The 14,881-nt window shown below is 39.2% G+C and overlaps 2 pseudogenes; both read right to left on the bottom strand.

Annotated features, from left to right (window-relative positions):
• Positions 1–7,420: 7,420 nt before the first annotated feature.
• LOC122139088 lies at positions 7,421–7,540 on the bottom strand (annotated as a pseudogene).
• Positions 7,541–13,461: 5,921 nt separating this feature from the next.
• On the bottom strand, positions 13,462–13,580 carry LOC122139102 (annotated as a pseudogene).
• Positions 13,581–14,881: the final 1,301 nt, after the last annotated feature.

The following is a 14,881-nucleotide window of genomic DNA, read 5'->3' as shown; positions in this document are numbered from 1 at the left end:
CAGGGAAACCCTTCCTGGGGTACAGAGAAGGGGGCACGGGAAATGTTGCCAGTGGGCCCAAAATATTTTTTTTAAAGGCAAATTTTTCATTTTATTTGAAAAATCAAGGTGCCAGAGTCTGGAGGAAGACTGGGGGGGAAGGAAATGCCAAAAGCCTGAAAATCCAGTGGCAAGTACCCCACAGTCAGTGATGGTCTGGGGGGCAATGTCGCTGCTGGTGTTGGGGCCACTGGTTGGGAAGGAAATATTAAACTCATTTTTTTTTGGGAAAAATTTCAAAGATTCAAATTGCTCTAACTGAACTGTTCCAAAATTTAAAATTGGGTTTTTAAATTCATCCAAAGGTTCGTCCCGCGAACACAGAATTCAGTATATTTTCCCTTTTAATTCTGTTTTTTATTACTTCCTTGGGGTTAATGAGAATACAAAAAGAATGATAATTTAAAACTACAAGCTAGGTAGCATAGGATCCCGGGGGAAATTTTTAAACTTAAAATAAACCCCACAAGCAATTTTTCTTTAAAAAAATGAAAAAAAATTTATTGAGCTACTCTATTACATGGATCTCAAAACCCAATGGGCATACACATACAAAAACCCCCCTCATCCAAAACAACCCCGGGTTTTTGAAGAGGGGGGAAGGGAAATTTTAATAAAGTCCCCGGGTTATTTGGGTTTGATTTGCCCCAAGAAAAACCCAAAAGCAGAGATTGTTTATCTTTACTGCTTAAGATCCTCTGCACTTATTTCGCAAGGAATGAAGTTTGTTTGTTTTTCTTTTCATTTCGCTGAAAAAACGGGGTTGGAAATTCCATTTTCCTCGTCTCGGGAATCCCCCCGCCTTTTGGGGTTGGGTTTCAGATCTTTCGTTTGGATGGCGTCTTTTTGGAAAAAACCCCCCGGGGGATTGGTTGGTTCCTGGTTCGTGAGGGTGGGAAATTTCCCTTGGGGTAGTTTGGGGTTTTCAAGACCCAAGATTCTTGGCTCCCGGGGGTTTTAGGGTTTTTGAGTTCTGGATGACAAGAAGCTTGGCCGGGGGAGGGAAGGGAGTTTTAAGCCTGGCTAAGAAGGAAAAACGTGCGCTGAATTAGTTCGGCATTGGGTTTTTAAACCAAGAGGATTTGGTCCATCCCACGCGCGTCTTCAATGGGATCCCGTTGCGAAATTGACATGCCCCCACTGTTTCTCTTTGTGCATTGATTAAGCCTCCTGTGGCATCGACTGTAGTGAACTCCCTTTTTGGAAATTTGGTGAATACCTTTTAAAGTGTCATAATAAAGCACCCAAAACAGAATTTGGACTTTCCTTAAACTCCAAGTTTAAACAAATAACGTGAGCTTTTCGTTCAACAAAAAAACTTTCCACATCTTACCACATTTAAAAGCACTATCTGCTAAAACCGGGAAAACATTGATTAAAGTTGCCCCCTTACATTTGGGAAAACATCAAAAAATTTAAAAACCTAAAAAATATTTTTGTGAATATAAATTTAAAACCCTTTAGATTTCTCAATGGTTGTCCTTTGAGATCAAATTTTTTGAAAAAATTCATTTTTTAGAAAAATTCCCAACCAAGCAGGAAGGCCCAAATCCATGGGATGGATCCTTTTGGGGTCCTTTGTGTTTAATCCATTAATTATTAAAGATTTCCCATTTTAGACACTTCATGCTTCCATCTGCTGAAAAAGCTTTATGGAGATGAAGATTTACGTTTTCAGCGACCTGGCACCTGCTCACAGTGCCAAAACCACTGGTAAATGGTTTACTGACCATGGTATTACTGTGCTCAATTGGCCTGCCAACTCTCCTGACCTGAACCCCATAGAGAATCTGTGGGATATTGTGAAGAGAAAGTTGAGAGGCATAAGACCCAACACTCTGGATGAGCTTAAGTCCGCTATCGAAGCATCCTGGGGCTCCATAACACCTCAGCAGTGCCACAGGCTGATTGCCTCCATGCCACGCCGCATTGAAGCAGTCATTTCTGCAAACAGGATTCCCGACCAAGTATTGAGTGCATAACTGAACATAATTATTTGAAGGTTGACTTTTTTTTGTATTAACACTTTTCTTTTATTGGTCGGATGAAATATGCTAATTTTTGAGATAGGAATTTTGGGTTTCATGAGCTGTATGCCAAAATCATCAATTATTAAAACAATAACTACATACTCTACAATTTGCGTAAAACTTCTATCCCCTATTTTTTGTGAACCTTCATTTCTGTTAACATACAATTATGCTTCAATAAAAAAGTTTAAATTCTCTAGAGAGTGGATCCATATATTTCATCTCCTACATTCCACTCCATATCTCACCTCAGTAAAGCATTAATATCGGTCTCTCCCTACATTATTTGACACAGGTTGATAAAAGCCATTTATCTAAAAACCAAATAAAATTCTTTCACTTACATTCAAATAAAAACCTATTTTCTCCCCCATCCCTTCCATTTTCCACCCTCCTCTTCTCTCCCAACTCCCCCCCTACTTGACTCACCCATTCTCCTCTTCCCATCTTTCACTTCTCCAGCTACCCCTCAGTGTAATTCCCTTCCCTACCTCCCTCCCCCTTTTTTCCTCTCCTCCCTTCTTCCCATCTCCTTCCGCTTCCCCTCCGCTTCCCCCTCCCTCTCCTTCCCTTCTCTCTCCTCTGCTATCTCTTTCGCCCCTCCTCCTCTTCTTCTGTCCCTCTTTCTCTCCTCTTTCTTCTCCCCCTCTTTCTTTCCTCTTCTCTCTTCTTTTCTCACTCCCTTTTCCTTCCCCCTCCTTCCCCCTCTTCTTCCCCCTACTTTCCCTTCCCGCTCTTTTCCTCCTCCCTTCCCCCTCCTTCCCCTCTTCTCTTCGCTCTCCTTTCCCCTTCTCTTCCCCTCTTCTCCTTCTCCTCTCCCTTCAATTTTCCCTTTCTCCCTCCTCTCTTCCCTTTTCTCTCCCCCTTTTCTTCTCCTCCTTCTCTCCTCTCCTCCCTTCCCTCCTTTCTTCTTCCCCCTCCCTCCCCTCTCTTCTTCCCCCTCCCCCTCCCTCTCCCTCTTCTCCTCCCTCTTCCCCTTTCTTTCTTCCCCTCTTTTCTTCTTTCCCCCTTCCCTCCCTCCCCCCTCTTTGTTCTTTCCTCCCCCTCTTTCCTTTTTCTCCTCCCCTTTCCTTTCCCTCCCCTTCCTTTTTTCCTCTTCTTCTTTTCTCCCTTTTTTTCTTCTTTTTCTCTTCTCTCCCTTCCCTCCCTCTTCTCCCCCTCTCCCCCTTCTTCTCTCCCCTTCCTCTTTCCCCCTCTCTTTTTTCTTCTCTTGTTCTCCCCCCTTCCTTCCTTTTCCTTCCCCTTCCTTCTCCTTCTTCCTCTTCTTTCTCTCCCCTCCCTCCTGTTCCTTCCCACTCCCCCCTTCTTCCTTCCCATCTCCCCTCTCCCCCTCTTTTCCCTTCTTGTGTTTCTCTCCTTCCTCTTCCTTCTTCTCCTTTCTCTCTTCCTTCTTTCCCTCCTTCCCCTTTCCCTGGTCCCCCCCCTTCTTCTTCTTTCTCCTTCCCCCCCCCCTCCTCCTTCTTCTTTCCTCCCTCCCTATTCCCCTTCTTCCCCACTAACCCTCTCCCCCCTCTTCTCTCGTTCTCCTTTTCTCTCTTCTCCCTTTCCTTCCCTTTCCCTCTCTTCTTTTCCCCCCCTCTTCCTCCCTCCTTTCCTCTTTTTCCTCCCTCCCCCTCTCCCTCCCCTCTTCTTTCTTTTCCTTTTTTTTCCCCCTCTTCCTCTTTCTTCCCCTTCTTTCCCCTCCTTCCCTTTCTCCCTCCTCTTTTCCCCCCTTCTTTCCCCCTTCTCTTCCTTCTTCCCTCTCCCTTCTCTTTTTCCTCCTCCTCCTCCCCCCTCTCCCTCCCCCTTTCCTTCCCCTTCTCCCTTCCTCCCTTTCCTTCTTCCCTTCCCTCCCTCTTTCTTCTTCCCTTCTTTCCCCTTTTCCCCCCTTCTTCTTTCTCTTTTCTTCTTCTTCCCTCCTCTTCTCCCCTCCCTTTTCCTCTCCCTTTCTCCTCTTCTTCTTCTTCTTTCTTTTCTTTCCCCCCCCCTTTCCTCTTTCTTTTTCCCCCTTCTCCCTTCTCCCTTTTTTCTTCCTCCTCCTTTCTTCCCTCCTTTCTTCTTCCCTTCTCTTTCCCTTCTCCTCTTCCCTCCCCCTTTCTCTTACCTCCTCTCCCCCTCCTCCCCTTTCTCCCTTTTTCTTTCCCCCTTATCCTCCTCTTTTCTTCTTTTCCCCCTCTTCCTTCTCTTCTCCCTCCCTCCTCTCCCTCTTTTCACCCTCTCTCCTCTTCCTTCTCCCCCTTTCCTTCCTCTTTCCTCCCCCCCTTTTCCTCCCTTCCTTCTTCCCTTTCCTCCTCCCTTCCCTCCTTTCCTTCCCTCCCCCTCCCTTCCCCTCCTCTGTTCCCCCTTCCCTTTAAATCTCTGCCCCCTCCTTCCCTTCCCCCTCCCCCTTCCTTCCTCTTCCTCTTCTTCCCTCCTCTTTTCTCCTTTCTTCCTTCTTTTCTTCCCTCCTCTCCCTCCCTTTTCCTCCCTTTCTTCTCCTTTTTCTCCCCCCCCTCCTTTCCTTTGTTCTTTTCTCCCTTCCTCCCCCCCTCTCTCTCCGTCTCCTCCTCTTTCTTTCCTCTCTTCCTTCCCTCCTCCCTTCTTCTTTTTTTTTTTCTTTTTCCTTCGTTTTCTCCCTTCTTCTATCGTTCTCTCTCTCTCTCTCTATCAACATCTTCTTCATCTCTTTGTTTCGTCAGTATTTCTTCACTTTCTTCTTTTCTTCTATCGTTTCCTTTTTATCTATTCTCCTAAGATCATCTTTCAATATTGCGGCATTAAATACCTCTTCCCCTGCTCTCCTTCTTCTAGCTTCTTGTACAAATCTAATTACTCCCCTTTCAATGAATGATCTCGTAATACCAACTTCTTTGATACTATACATTCTTTTGAAAAAATCGTACCCCTCTCCTTCCTTTCCTCTACTCGAATTCTTTCCGCCATTATTCTCTTCATATTTTACCTTCCCATTTTGTTCAGTCTTCTTTCAACACTTCTTTCTTTCCAATTTGTTTCTTGCCAATACCCTCATCTCAGCTCATTTTGCATCTCCCCATCTCTTTCAAATCTCTCTTCCTCATTCAGTAGAACAATCTAGCATTCCATGATACAATCGTTAAAAAACTTGTCTAATTCACTCTCTAATCTTAAAAATTTAAACCAAACATGTTTTCTTCTCTACACTCCTCATCTTCCATCTCCTCCTGCGAAATCTTTCCAAACAACTATTTCTCTCTTAGCTGTTCATCTTTCCTTAAAAGTATTTTTTTCCGTTTCCACATCCACTTTGGTCCTTTTCTTAAGAGTTCTCCTCTTATATTGTCTCTCTTTCTCCTTTCTGTCTGCTTATTCTGTCCATTCCTTTTCTTCTCTTCCTCTCTGCATTTCTCCTCCTTGTCTTTTAGTCCATGGGTCTTCCATTTCCTCCAATGCCCCTTGTGTTACTTCCAGTGTTGTCAAGATTCCTTTAATCCATTTTTCCTTCCAGTTTCTTTTCTCTTCCATTTCATTGCTGATTTGCCCACATTCGCCTCTTGTATTCACCCCATCTTCTTCCTAATGGTCTCCATCATTTTGTAATTCAGTTCTTGCGACATCTTCCCCTCTAACATTTTTCTGACTCGTATTTTGAATGTCATCCTCCATAGAACAATCAACATATTATCGATCACCTCTTCGGCAATCCGGGCAATTAAATTGCATCGCAAGGCAGCCTTGCGAAAATGTCCATGATCATCGCCACTGATAACAAAACTTAACTTCTAGACAGGGTCTTTGAACACATGTCCCGGATTCATGCACCAATCGACCAGGTTTTAACCTGACAATCCTGCATGATACGGAAATACTGTGTTTCCCTCCTCCGTATCAAATTTTGTAACTATATGGCAGGGGACAACTACTTCTTTAGGGAATTCACCCTCGGTACCTTGTACCATCCGCAATGTCTGTGCCTGGGATACATTCTCCTTCTGATGTCCTGAAAAACAGGCGTTACGCCCCAATTTTGTAATTTGTCTACAATGTCAGAGTCCTCAATATATGGGGCTGGCGAGAATGGTATGGGGGAAAGAAACCACATACTCCCGTGTTTTCAGTTGTTGAATCTCACACAGTTTTCCTTTTATCATCAATCCTTCATCTAATCCATTGCACGCCTCCCCTGTTTATCAGTGTAATTTCATATTCTTTCCTTGCCTTGGTCTGACTCGTGCTAGAATCTTTCCTCCTACAATCCTTTTCGTTCACTTGTGCTTTGATGATGTCCTCTGCTCTTGCATCTCTCGGATCCACCATGGTCAACAAATTACCGTAGCTCTTCTTTAGAATAAATCCTCCTGTTATAATCCATTTGTCCTTTATCCATTTCTGTTGTCAGTTAGCACATCGTCTTCCTCCTGCCATTGTCCACTTCTTTGCCATTGGAATCCATCCATTTTTAAAAAAAAAAATTTTTAAAAAAAAACTCCCCATTAAAAAAAAAAAAAAAAAAAAAAAAACTCCCCAGCATGACTTTATGGGGCAAATTCACTAAAAAGTTGCATCACTTATAAAATAAAACAAAAACTACAAGGTGGCCTCTCCACATACTACCGTAATACAAACGCCAACTCACTCCTGTAGCTCTCTAGTGCCGTCAGGCCTTTGTAAGCGGGATTGCTGCAAAGTGTGGGCTGTTTAACCCTCTGGGTCTAAGGGTATTTTTGGGGCCTGGAGAAGTTGTGGTCCATGCCCTGACATTTGTGCTTTGTGCTTTTTTCCGTTTCTTATAAATATCTAAATGGCTAAATGTCTAATCTCACTGTAATCAGCACAAACTAGGCTATAATAATATGTGGAGCAGCATGTATGGTACATGATTGTGTTTTTGAGAAAAAAATGTTATGCGTGTGGTTAGTGAACAAAAACTAAAAATGTAAATCACTTGAAAAAGGCAATTAAAACACATATAGAAAATTGGTTCCCAGGAATTTTGAGAACTGGAGCTTGTAGCCTAGAATTTTTTTTTTCTAAATGATGTGAAAATCATCTTGTTTACTCACTTTACAGAAAACAAATATTGATTTAAATTTTCTAAGACAACTTTTTGTTGGTAAAAGTCATATGCGAGGCGTCAACTATCATGAATTCACACCTGAGAAGACAAAGGCCTGCATAATGAGCTTGCATAATGAGCCATTCAGTCAGCTGTGTCACTGAGAGGGATGAGTTACAAGAAAGAATGTGAGGACAAAATAAATCTATATAATTTTATGTTTGTAGTTTATTTAGAATATATTTAATTATCCCACAACATAATTAATATTCACTTGTGAGTGCAGTTAAACAGTTTTATTAGGAAAAATCAAAGCTGACTTTTCAAACTGTTAATGAAATTTTTTTTTCAAACTGTTTTCTTACAGCACCTGGTATTCCCAGGCGGTCTCCCATCCAAGTACTAACCAGGCCCGACCCTTCTTAGCTTCAGAGATCAGACGAGATCGGGGTGCGCTGAGGGTGGTATGGCAGTAAGTGAGGGCTGCTGCAAAGTGTGGGCTATTTAAAGATCAGCCACCCTAATGGGCAATGTATTAGATCAGTTTTGAAGAAAAAACTAAAGCTTACAGCACTTGGTATTCCCAGTCGGTCTCCCATCCAAGTACTAACCAGGCCTGACCCTGCATAGGTTTTTTTTTTTTTTTTTTTTTTGCTTTTTTTTTTTTTTAAAATTTACAGTAATTTAATTTGTTTCATACAGTTAAAAATCCATGACATTATTATTCATATTTCCCCCATAGCCAGTTTTACATCTTTTCTTTCAATTCCAACATTGGATTCCCTCTTACAATCGTTTCTATAAAATCCTCCTCTTTGTTTTCCATTAAAAAATAATTCCATAACAGTCTCACAGAGTATTCCATCCTGTTTTTAAAGATTATCCACACATCAACATTTTTCCCCATCATATTTTCGCCATGTTTCTTCTCAACCATATTACATACTTGCTATTGTTACACATAAATTAAAGGTATACATATTTACAGTCATTATGACCAAATAAATACATTGTTTCCCACTTCTTTTGGTCCTCTTCATACTTCCCCTCCAAAATTGCTTTTGCAATATCCTTCATTTTTCTCATAAAATCATCTAACCTTTCACAATAAAAAAACCAGATGTAAAAACAGTCCTTCCTTTTCTTTCATACACACTTTACACTTTGATCATTTTGAATTCCTATTTTATGTAATCTCATCTCTGTTAACATACAATTGTGTCTCAATAAATAATTTAAAATTCTCTAAAATTGGTTCATATATTTCAATCTCACCTTTCCCCAAATTTTATTTTCATTCAAGTCCTCATATCTTTCCACCCCCCCTTTCCAGTAGTTCAAAGCTACTGGTTTGTAAAAGCGATAGACTTAAAAACACTATACACATTCCTTACTTCGCATAAATTAAAATGAACTTTTTTCCCCATTGACCTTTTAAAAAATACATCTGGAAATTCATTCTCGTCCCCACTCCTCATAGTTTTCAATTCTTTCAATCCAGTCCTTTGGTATGCTTTCTTTAAATCCTCATATTGTCCTTCTAACTTCCTTCTCCACGCCCTTTGCCCCCCTCTCTCAATGCATCCACACACTGCTGTAAAGGTAAATAGCCCTCTATCACCTCATACAATAAATCTTTTTATTTGTCTCAAACCACAATTCCCACCCATTCTTTATATACATGACCTTACCGGTCCCTGTATAATCTTCGGATTTAAAAACAATGGTTGTTCTAACAGCTGGGCCCTTCCTTTAGGTTAAAATCAGTAGATTTTTTAACAAATCCCCCCCATGATTCCAAAAACCTCCACATAAAAACATGGCAGACCTGAGAACATCCAGCTTTTCATTTTCATCCATAAAACATTACATCCCATGTATTCCATTTTTCCAGGTAATATTCCATGACAATTTTCAAAATTACATCACTGTTTCTCTCTAGAAACTTCTGAACTGTTTTTAATTCTCAGTGTTCTCATTCTTAAAAATGGATCTAAAAGTCCCAGTTCCCCCTCCTTTATGTTTCCAAGTAATGTATTATACGCAATCTTAGCCCTTCCATTTCCCCATAAAAACTTTAAAACCAATTCTTTCATTCTTTTGTAGTACACATGAGACAATGGGGTTACTCCCAACACATACCAGACTTTTGACAGCATCAATGAATTTATAATTAAAACTTTCCCCCTTAGCGTTAAATCTCTCGCTTGCCAAAATCTCAGCCTGTTTTTTCCAATTCCATTTAAAACACCTTCCCCAATTCAAAATGTTTGCTTTATTAGAATCCATACCCACCCACACCCCCAAAATCTTGATGTGCTGCATTCCTCCTTGAATTGTATGTGCTGCGGTATTTCCTCTACTCTCCCAATCCTCATGCACACAGTTTTCCCACATTTTACTTTAGCTCCCGACCCTTTACAATATCTTTCTAAAAATCTCTATTTGCCCTATCTATACCTTGGGTGTCTTCTACCAACCAGGTGTGTATCATCTGCATATCCGATACACTGCTTCTCGTTTTGGAAATGGTTCTTTATTTGTATTCCTTTGATTTCTCTGTCCCTTAATAGCCAAACCGAGTAGCTCGGCTACCAGCGAGTAAAGTAAGGCAGACAGTGGGCCATCCTTGCCCTGATTGACCTTGTTGGTTGAAAAACAATCCATTAAAAAAACCATTGCATTTTATGCATGTTAACACATGCTGAGTAAAAATCCAAATCCATTTTCTAAAATTTTCTCCAAAAACCAAAAGCCTTAAGAACATCAAATAAAAACTCATGCTCTACCCTGTCAAATGCCTTTTCTAAATCCAAGACTTATTTAAAAATCCCCCCCTTCCCTTCTCCTTCATATAACAAATTGTGTCCCTTATACTTTTAACCACATCTGCTATATCCCTTCCTTGCACCCCGTATGCCTGTGGCGGTTTTATTATTTTGGGTAAAACCTTCTTTAAAAAATCTGTTTGCTAAGACTTTTGCTAATATTTTAAAATCTGTGATTCAACATTGATATAGGTCTGAAATTTTTAAGATCTTTCGGACTACCGCTTTTTTTGTAAATCATTTTTATCATGCCTATTTTCATTTTTTTTCACTCAAGACCCTCCTTCTTGAAAATTTCTTCAAAAACTTCTTTTAAAATTGGCACTAACATTTCTCTAAAAGTTTTATAAAATTCATTAATCAAACCATCCACACCAGGGCTCTTTCCAGGTTTTAACTGTTGAATTGCAATATCTATTTCTTCTTCCTTAATTTCTTCATCACAAAAAATCCTGTCCTCCCCTGTTAACTTAGATTTAATTTGTTTAATCAAAAACTCCTCATCATTTTCCCTATACCTTGTCCCTTAAACATGTCCATGTAATATTGCTTTACTGTTTTCAAAATTTATTTAGTTCCTGTTTCTATTTCCCCTTTTTTATTTAAGACTTCCTTCAGTAGATCAGCCCTCTGCCTATTTTTTTCTAAATTAAAGAAAAATTTTGTGCATCTTTCTCCCTCTACTGCATATTTTGCTTTACTTCTATAATTGCACCCTTACATTTTTCCTCTTCTAATATCTTTTAATTTATCTTGTAGCATTATTATTTTTTCAATTTCCTCTTTTCCATTGCTTTCCGCCCCTTTTCTTAACTCATTGTTCAGCAGTTTTGTTAATTCGGTTTCCTTCTGTCTTTCTACTTTTCGGACATTCTTGCTGTATTCTATTGAAAATGTCTTTATTTCCCACTTAACACTATCCCACCATACTCTTTTCTCTTCCCTATACATTTTATTAATTTTGCTTTCTTCCACAATCCATTTAATACTGTCCTGATATGCATTACTCTGTAAAACCTTTGCATTTAAAACCCACACACTCCCCCTCCCCCTTTTCACACTTGAAGAATCTAATGTTAAAAATAAGAGAGAATGATCACTAAGTCCAACTCGTTTATAATAAACATTATTAATATTCCCTTGCATTTCCTCTGTACATAAAATATAATCAATCCGACTTTGTTTCAGTTCTTTTAAAACAAATTGTCTTCTTGAAAATTGTCTACTTGTTCTATTTCTTTCTCTCCACACATCAATCAATTTAAAATCCCCCATCAGTTTTTTCAACTCCTCCCTTCCCTTATCAGTCTTAAAAACCATATTACTTGCTAAGTCTAATTCTGTAAAAACCGTATTAAAATACCCCATTAAATTATATAATTGATGTTGTTTTAAAAAATTCCACCTTTTCCTTTTCTTCATTTGGAGCATGTATGTTACATATTGTACATCTCTCATCTCCTTTTTCTATTTCCACAGCTAAACACTTCCCTGCTCCATCATTAAACACCACACTTTCTTTTTCACACACCTCTCTTCTTATTAAAATAGCAACCCCTTTCCCAGTTTTCTCTGTACCATTATTACAATGTATATTCCCGTCCCATAAATCTTCAAACCTTTTAACACAATAATTTTTCCAATTAGTTTCTTGTAAATACAAATACATCCACCCCCCTCTACATAATTCCCTCATATTTTCACATTTCTCCACATCCATTAAACCTTGTGCATTAAATGAAACAACTCTTAAAAACATAAAAACAATATAAAATAAATTATTAAAACATTTCATTTTTTTTTCAGTCATCCTCCATATCTCTCAGTGCATCAAATCTGTTCTCATAACCCTCCTTATCTTTTAATATTCCTTGCCTTAAAATTCTTTTCTTTGCAATGTCTATATTGGGTATTACCTTTAAAGTTCTTCTTCTTTGTATTCCTTCTCTTTCTTTTTCTATGTTTCTCTTCTCCTTTTCTCTCCATTCTCCTCTCCTGATAACCTTCCTCGTTGTTTTTTTGTTCCCCATGTTCCTCGCTCATGTCCATATTCTTTTGCACAGTCCCTTGCGATGTTGTTATTTCTCCATCTAGTTCTTTCTTCTTTTCTCCTGTGTCCCCCTGATGTTCTTTCTCTCCATTGTCCTCTCTCAGTCCACTGTGTTTCTCTTCTCCTTTTCTCTCCATTCTCCCCTCCTGATAACCTTCCTCGTTGTTTTTTTGTTCCTCCTGTTCCTCGCTTATGTCCATGGTCCTTTGCACAGTCCCTTGTGATATTGTTATTTCTCCATCTAGTTCTTTTTTATTTCCTCCTGTGTCTGCTTGATGTTCTTCCTCTCCATTTTCCTCTCCCAGTCCCCCATCTTCCATCTCCTTGTTTAAAACATTGTCCATCTCAGTTTCCCTCTGCTTTTGCCCACTCACATTAACAACCACATATCTGTTTCTCGTTCACTACTATTTTCTCCCTCCTCCATCCAACATTCCCACCTCACCAACACTTTTCTACATTCCGGGCACTTCACTGCATTGCAGCTTCTTGCAAAGTGCCCCTGCTCTTTGCATTGGTAACACATAAACTCTGGGCAATCTTTAAGTACATGTCCTGGATCCATACACAATCTACAGGTTTTCACCTGCCGATTGTGTATAATCCGAAAGTACTGTGTGCCCTCAGCCATCTCAAACTTGCTGCTATATGGTAGAGATACAACTTCCTTTGGGAACTTGACCTTTACATATCTCGTACCATCTGCTATTTCAGTACCCGGATATGTTCTTCTCTTAATGTTGGATGAGGGAGTTACACTCCATGCCTCCAATTTATCTAGTATATCCTTGTCATCAATATATGCAGGCAAATGCATAAAAGAAACAACATACTCTCTTATTTGTAGCTTTCTAATCTCACAAAATTGTTCCTTGATCCTTAGTCCATCCTCTAGCTTATCACACTCTTCCTCATTTGTTAGCGTGATCTCAAATTCTTTGCCTTGTCTTGGTCTTATTGCCAAAATCTTTTCTCCTCCGATTTTCTCATTCACTTCTTTGATAATATCCTGCACAGATCCATCTCTCACCTCTCCCAGATCCACAATTACGGTTGCTTTCTTTGAATAAATAATCATTTTCTTTGCCTCTTTGTATCCAAGCCTTTGTCCTGTAGTGTTTTCCTTGTCAAAGTCCTTGCGTCTTTCTCCCGCCATTTCCATGTTCATCTCCGTGTAATCCGTCCAAAAAAAAAAAAACACCAACAAAACAAAACAAAAAAAACTCCAAAAATAACCTTCCCCCCCACGGCCCCCCCAGACAGCCTAGGCTGCTGGGAAGTGTTTGAACTTAAAAAATAAAAAACACGAAAAAAAGTTAACTTTAAACAAACCAAAAAATTAACAAAAAAAAAAAATGGTAAGCCTACTCTCAGCCACTACTGCCACCTCACTTCCTGCTAGCACTCTAGCGCCCTCAGGGTGGTATGGCCGTAAGCGAGGGCTGCTGCAAAGTGTGGGCTATTTAAAGATTAGCCAACCTAATGGGCAATGTATTAGATCAGTTGTGAAGAAAAAACTAAAGCTTACAGCCACTGGTATTCCCAGGCAGTCTCCCGTCCAAGTACTAACCAGGCCCGACCTTGCTTAGCTTCCGAGATCAGACGAGATCGGGCACGCTCAGGGTGGTATGGCTGTAAGCGAGGGCTGCTGCAAAGTGTGGGCTATTTAACCCTCTTGAGTCTAAGGGTATTTTTGGGGCCTGGAGAAGTTTTGTCATGCCCTGACATTTGTGCTTTTTTCAGTTTTCTTATAAATATCTAAATGGCTAAAGTCTAATCTCACTGTAATCAGCACAAACTGGGCTATAATAATATGTGAGCAGCATGTATGTACATGATTGTGTTTTTTGAGAAAAAAAATGTTATGCGTGGTTAGTGAAAAACGAAAAATGTTAAATCACTTGAATAAGGCAATAAAACACATACAGAACATTGGTTCCCTGGACTTTTGAGAACTGGAGCTTGTAGCCTAGAATTTTTTTTTCTAAATGATGTGAAAGTCATCTTGTTTACTCACTTACAGAAAACAATATATTGATTTAAATTTTCTAAGACACTTTTTGTTGGTAAAAGTCATATGCGAGTAGGCGTCAACTATCATGAATTCACACCTGAGAAGACAAAGGCCTGCATAATGAGCTGCATAATGAGCCATTCAATCAGCTGTGTCACTGAGAGGGATGAGTTACAAGAAAGAATGTGATGAAACAAAATAATTGTTATTTTTGCATCATTACTCCAGTCACACAATCCTTCAGAAATCCTTTTAACAATCTTATTTTCTACAAAAAAAAAAAAACAACTTTTATTGTTATTATTATCATTATTATTATTATTATAATTAATGTTGAAAAGAGCTGAGAATATTTTTTTCAGGTTTTTTAGGGGGGGTAAATTGAAAGAATAGCATTGTTTGTTACATTTGTTACAGTTACATTTATTGGTACATTTATATTATTTACATCAAGCTTTTGAATGGTATAGTAGTGTATATTGTTATTGAAACTTCATAATATTTCACTTGATTATACATTTAGTCAGGAATTATAGTTTAGAAAAAGTCTTTGGAAAAAGTCTAACTAGTAAAATGTTTACATGTTATGTGAAAACTAGTACAAGTATGTAAATAAATAAAAAGAGACTTACTCATGTTTATGATCTCTGCTGAATAAAGTGCTTCATTCTTTTTTTCTGAGCAAATCCAAATCTCAAATCCTCAACCACATCACATCTTTTTGGGGTGAATTATGTCTTATTCCTCTCATCGCGAAGCAAACAGTAAAATGAAAAAAAACTAGAAGAACAATCTCACTGCGTTGTCTTCTGTTGTGTGGGCGATTCAAGCTGCGCGCTTCAGTGAAACATTATCATCTCAAAAGCTCGTTCAGTGCGGGGGCGTGGTCGCATTAGAAGATAATGAAGGGAGACGTGAAAAACGGAC

This window comes from Cyprinus carpio, chromosome A3 (assembly GCF_018340385.1).
Source record: "Cyprinus carpio isolate SPL01 chromosome A3, ASM1834038v1, whole genome shotgun sequence".
In the NCBI taxonomy this organism is placed as follows: Eukaryota; Metazoa; Chordata; class Actinopteri; order Cypriniformes; family Cyprinidae; genus Cyprinus; species Cyprinus carpio.
Note: the sequence above shows the minus strand (reverse complement) of the source record. Positions and strands in the feature narration are given on the sequence as shown.